The sequence below is a fragment of the Bison bison genome, unplaced genomic scaffold, assembly GCF_000754665.1.
Source record: "Bison bison bison isolate TAMUID 2011002044 unplaced genomic scaffold, Bison_UMD1.0 scf7180017864307, whole genome shotgun sequence".
NCBI lineage: Eukaryota > Metazoa > Chordata > Mammalia > Artiodactyla > Bovidae > Bison > Bison bison.
The window spans coordinates 8,064,514-8,070,538 of NW_011494879.1; the positions used below are offsets into that span (position 1 = coordinate 8,064,514).

Sequence of the window (6,025 nt, forward strand, 5' to 3'; positions counted from 1 at the left end):
ATCTCTCTCCTGTAAAACTGCCTGTGTACCGACGCCGCTTGCTTGCATTCTTCCTTTTCGTTTTGGCTTTCTTCCTGAGAGAATTACACAACCTCCTGTCCTCCTCCCCATGCTGCACCTCCAGCTCTGAAGCCCATGAATAAAGAAAGACAGCCGGGACTCCAGGATCCCGTTACAAATTCAATACGTGCATACCTTTCCCGGGAGCCCTGCAGACTTGCGTTTTCTTTAGAATGGCAAAGCTTAACAGGCCTCAGATAGGACTCAGAAACCTGAAAGGGCTTTATGAGGTCGGCCAGGGTTGTCTCATCCTAAATGGGAATGTAATGGATAACACGGGGCTTCCCAGATGGTTCGGTGGTGAAGAATCCGCCTGCCAATGCAGGAGACACAGGTTCAGTTTCTGGGTCTAGAAGATCCCTTGGAGAAGGAAATGGTAACCCGCTTCAGTATTCTTGCCTTGGAAATCCCATGGGCAGAAGAGCCTGGGGGGCTATAGTCCATGGGGTCGCAAAGAGTCGGACAAAGCACATGCGTGCGCGCGCGCGTGCGCGCGCACACACACACACACACACACACACACACAGAGTAGATAACACTCAGCCAGAACTAGGCCAGGAAAGCCTTCACTATTTGCTTCCTACAATGCCAGGCCAGTTATTATACTTCATGGCAGCTCGGCCTCTTCATTTCCAAAATAAGGTCAATGCCATGTAATTGCACAGTGCTTGGGAAGGATTAATAACACAATGTTAACGCAGAATCGGGCACCTAATACCCCAAAATGGGTAGAAATGATAACAATAATAATATATTTTTATTCCAAACTGTTAAAGATCAAATTATAAATCCGCCCCGCTCCACTCATATGTTGGAGGCCTAACTCCAGAATGTGACCTTATTTGGAGGGTCTTTACAGAATTAATCAACTTAAAATGAGGTCACTAAAGTAGGCCCTGTGTGTGTTAGTCTCTTTGTGTTCCCATAGACTATAGCCCTCCGGTCTCCCCTGTCCATGGAATTCTCCATGCAAGAATACTGGAGTGGGTTGCCATTTCCTCCTCCAGGGAATCTTCCTGACCCAGGGATAGAATCCAGGTTTCCCGCAATGCAGGCGGATTCTTTACCATCTAAGCCCCCAGCGAAGTTAACCCAGTATAAATAGTGTCATTATAAAGAGAGGAAATTTGGACACAGGCATGGACAAAGGAGAACTCCGTGTGAAGAAGAAGGCAGTCTGGGGTGATACTTCTATAAGCTAAAGATGCTAATGAAGCCAGCAAAACCAGGTGGGAACATGGAACAGTCTCCCTCAGGGGCACAGAAAGAACCAACCCTGCTGACACAGTGATCTTGGATTTTCAGCCTCCAGAGCCGGGAGATGCTGATGAAATCCTGTTGCTCGAGCACCCAGTTTGTGATAGTTTACCTGCACTGAAACTGAGAACAGAGACGTTCCACTGGAACGACAGCACAGCAAGGGAGGCAGAGCCGGACGACGCTGCAGTTAGTGTGAGTCTTTCTGGAATGAAAACCCTCATTGCTGTCTACAGGTAACATATTGGTTGCCATGGTCTCCATCCACACCCCACATGTCCCCTTTCTCCAGCCCCTGTCCTGAGCCCCTTCCTCTGAACACTCAAGACACACCACCTCATTTTTCTTTGACACATTCTCCTCTCCTGCCTTGCACTTCAGTTAGGATGACAGACTTCCCAGGAGAGATCCTAATTTAACTGATCTAGGGTGGGGCTCAGAAAATCACACTTACTTTAAATGCTCTTAGAATGATCTTCATATGCAGGGGAGTGAGGATTCTGCCTTACCCCAGGCCCTGAGAGCAGGTCCACAGCCTCCTTCCCTGGTATCCACTGCATGCCATCCAATGGGTGTCCCAGTGGGTGGGAGATGAGTGGACTGAGTCCTAGGTAACAGCTAAATATACCTCTGCAATGCTCCGACCCCGTGGTACCCATTCATCAGTCATGTGCACTTGAACCATCAGGGAAGAGGCCTCACTGCCCACTGCTCGTCCACGCTGCCTGTCACCCACGCTTGATGCCACTCCAGGAGCTTCCTTGCCTTCAGAGATCAGAAATCACTTAGCTCCACACACTAGGGTAAGACCCACTGCACCTCCAGCAGTTCCCAGCCAGCAGCACTTCAGAAAAATCCCACAGGTCACTTTCATATCTCTTCAGAATGAGAACCTTCTGGTGTGGATAGACTGTCTTTTCTGAAATAACAACAATAATAACAAATCAATCAAGAGTCAAGCAAACAAACCCTCTCCCTGTTGAAAATAACTGAGTGTCTCCCCATCACTTTTTTTTTAATGTCGACTATATTTCTTGTGCTGTACACTATGCCTTTGTAGCTTATTTTATTTTATTTATTTATTGGCTGCATCGCTTGGCATGTGAGATCTTAGTTCCCCTAGCGTGCTAAGTTGGTTCAGTTGTGTCCTAGTCTTTGCAATCCTATAGACTGTAGTGCAGTAGGCTCCTCTGTCCATGGGGTTCTCTAGGCAAGAATACTGGAGTGATTTGCCATGCCTGCCTTCAGAGGAATCTTCCCAACCCAGGGATCGAACTGGAGTGGCTTGCCATGGGGGGATCTTCCGACCCAGGCATCGAACCTGTGGCTCCTGCATTGGCAGGCAGATTCTTTACCACTGATCCACGGGGAAGCCCCTTAGTTCCCTGACCAGGAATCAAACTTGCACCCTTTGCTTTGGAAGTGTGGAGTCTTAACCAGTGAACCGCCAGGGGAGGCCGAACATCACCTGTTTTTAAAAGTTTAAACACGTTATGCGATCTGTCATGGCCTTTGCCATCCTCACCAGCAAAGAAGCTAACCCTTTTCCTTCTCCCGTGTACATGCTGACGTGGGGGTAGCTCTCTCTCCTGCAGCAGCCTATGTCCTACCTTAGGGCTTCTGCTCCTGTTTGTTCCTTCTGCCTGGACTGTGTCCTTCCCTGTGGACCCACTTGGACTACTTTATCAACACTTGGCTCAGGAATCTCCTTTCCTGAACCCTCCCCACTTAAAACTCTCCATCCGCACCCCACTCCCAGGCGGCCTGGGTCCTCCGGGCTCCTTTTGGCACTCTGGGTTTGTTCTGACAGCCCTTGTTCGTGACGATGTATTTATATGTTCACCTGCCACAATGGTCTGTGGTCCTGAGCACACAGACTGTCTCATTCAAGTCTTTGTCGCCAGCATTTAGCCCAGCATCTGGTACACATTAGATACCCAGCAAATATTTGTTGAACGAATGAGTAAATCACATTCATTGATATTTACGAGTGCTTCACAGTTTACAACATGCTTCAAACGGCACATGGTATGAATAAAAGGGTAAGAAAGTTCACACGGCTCTAGTGGTCCTTCCTGTGAGGGCTCCTGCCAACCCTGACTCAATTTTAAACGAGCTACTCTTCTCCAAGGTCTGCAATGGAAGGACAGCTGTTGCGGGGCGGGGGGAGGCGGGGAGGGTGTTGGTTTTTAAACTTGGGCAACGGAGGATGAGTTCAGATGTGCTGGGGCAGAGAGGGTGACCAACTTCCTTCCACTGCAGTGTGATTGACCCCATGACCTCAGCCACCCCCTCCTCCAAGCCAAATCCCGGAATTCTGCCATTTACAAGGAAAAGAAAGAAAGAAAGTCACTCAGTCGTGTCCAACTCTTTGTGACCCCATGGACTGTAGCTGACCAGGGTCCTCCGTCCATGGGATTTTCCAGACAAGAATACTGGAGTGGGTTGCCATTTCCTTCTCCAGGGAATCTTCCTGATCCAGGGATCAAACCTGGGTCTCCCACACTGCAGGCAGACTCTTTATTATCTGAGCCACCAGGGAAGCCCGGTGGCTTTACCAGGAAAGGTTAGCACAATTAGCAAATGTGCCTCTGGTCATGCAAAGGGACGGGTGGTGGTGTTCCTATCTGTGAGCACAGGCTCCTCTCCCAGATCAGTCATATCCTGAGCACAAAAGGCTGTTTCCTTCCAGTTTGTCCCACCCCAGAGCACTCAGGGGGGTTCAGTGTCCACCTTGAGTCTTGGCCCATCACCAAGACTTCTAGTGAAGTCATTTGGAAGAGGTGAGGGGTACCGAATTGGGAATCACACAGAAGGAGAACTGGGTTTCCCAGGTAGTGCTGGAGGTAAAGAGCCAGCCAGTCAATGCAGGTGACATAAGAGAAGAGGGTTCAATCCCTGGGTCGGGAAGATCCCCTGGAAGAAGGCATGGCAACCCACTCCAGTATTCTTGCCTGGAGAATTCCACGGACAGGGGAGCTTGGTGAACTACAGTCCATGCGGTCACAGAATTGGACACGACGGAAGCAACTTGGCATGCACGCACATGCTCGCACAGGAGAACTGGCTTCAGGGCAGTTCCTGGACAGGGCCTCCTCGCCTGAGCCCCAGAGAGACTCCTGGACAAATAGGAGCCCAGCTCCTGAAACACCCCCAGCATGGCCTCCTCCCTCAAGTCCAGGGGGTGAGAGCATTAAAAGACACTACTCTCACCCACATTCTGCCTCCGGAATTGTTTAGGCCAGTTCTCGTCTGTCCATTTCACTCTTGCTTCGTCTCTTCTGCTTTCTTTCCAGATTTTGTCCTCTTTTGGCTCCAGTTCTTCCTCACCTTGTGTGGATCAACAACTCAGCTTCAAATTGGTCTTCTCAGCTTCAGCAGCCACCGCTCCACCCACTGCCCTCACCCAGCCTGCCTCCCACTTATGCCTCCAACAGCCGCAAGGCCACCCATATTCACCAGACTCTGCCTCCCGGTTTCACAGGTGAAAACCACAGTAGCAGGATGCCCAAACTCCACTGAACTTTGAGTTTTGTCTAATTTGTGCCAGTCCAACAAGGCCTCTGTCCAACGGGGAGATGTGTCTCTCTCTGAAGCTGTCGTTAGCCCAAGAGGTGGCATCAAGCCCAGGCTCACTGCCTAGCTCCAGTCAAAGCCAAGCTGATACCTTGTCTATGAAATTGGGCGGCTCCTTCTTTTATCTCTTGGAAAAACTGATCACTAAGAAGCTTACAACCAGATGGAACAACCTCCCACCCCCCAACTCCACCCTTTGCAAAGGAGTTAAACCTTTTTGTGTCTTGATCAATTACTTTACCCTGGTCTCATTCTACTTGTTTTGCCTTACTCTGTTATGATTTGCTTCTGTCTAATTTTTGAATTCTCAAATCCTTAGGAAGGGGGATTAAAAATAAGCAAATCAATTAAATGGAATGATTAGACTCAATGGAGATTAGCCATAACATGATGACATTCTATATTCTCTAAGAAGTCTCTGAGATGAAAATTAATTGGGAACTTTGAAATGAATCAGATAACCAGACACATAAATGAATCCTGGAATCACAGATAGGCAGCCATGGAAGGGAATTTTGAGGTTTCCTAATCTAACATTTGGGGTTTCCCTGGTGGCTCAGTGGTAAAGAACCCACCTACCTATGTAGGTGACATGGGCTTGATCCCCTGAATCAGGTAGAGACCCTGGAGAAGGAAATGGCAACTCACTCCAGTATTCTTGCCTGGGAGATCCCATGGACAGAGGAGCTTAGCGGATAGGATCACGATGTGTCTGACATGACTTAGCATCTGAGCATGCAAACTAATATTTGCAATTTAAGGATGGGAATATAAAAACTAAATACCAGAAAAAACTCACCCAAAAGTCAGGAGTGAATGTACGTCAAAGAGTATATCCTTTATAAAGATAACATACTTTATTCAATAATCCATTTTTTTAAAAATCAAACTACTACTATTGGTTCCAAACAGGAAAAGGAGTACGTCAAGGCTGTATATTGTCACCCTGCTTATTTAACTTATATGGAGAGTACATCATGAGAAATGCTGGGGCTGGAGGAAGCACAAGTTGGAATCAAGATTGCCGGGAGAAATATCAATCACCTCAGATATGCAGATGACACCACCCTTATGGCAGAAAGTGAAGAAGAACTAAAGAGCCTCTTGATGAAAGTGAAAGAGGAGAGTGAAA

The 6,025-nt window shown here is 48.1% G+C and overlaps 1 long non-coding RNA gene across 3 annotated transcripts in view; it reads right to left on the bottom strand.

Annotated features, from left to right (window-relative positions):
• Positions 1-1,080: 1,080 nt before the first annotated feature.
• Positions 1,081-6,025, bottom strand: part of LOC104997373 — a 41,290-nt gene continuing 36,345 nt past the window's right edge. For all 3 annotated transcript variants that reach the window (XR_826325.1, XR_826324.1, XR_826326.1), the window contains one exon: positions 1,081-2,236. This is a non-coding gene — a long non-coding RNA (uncharacterized LOC104997373). The remainder of the gene's footprint in view (positions 2,237-6,025) is intronic.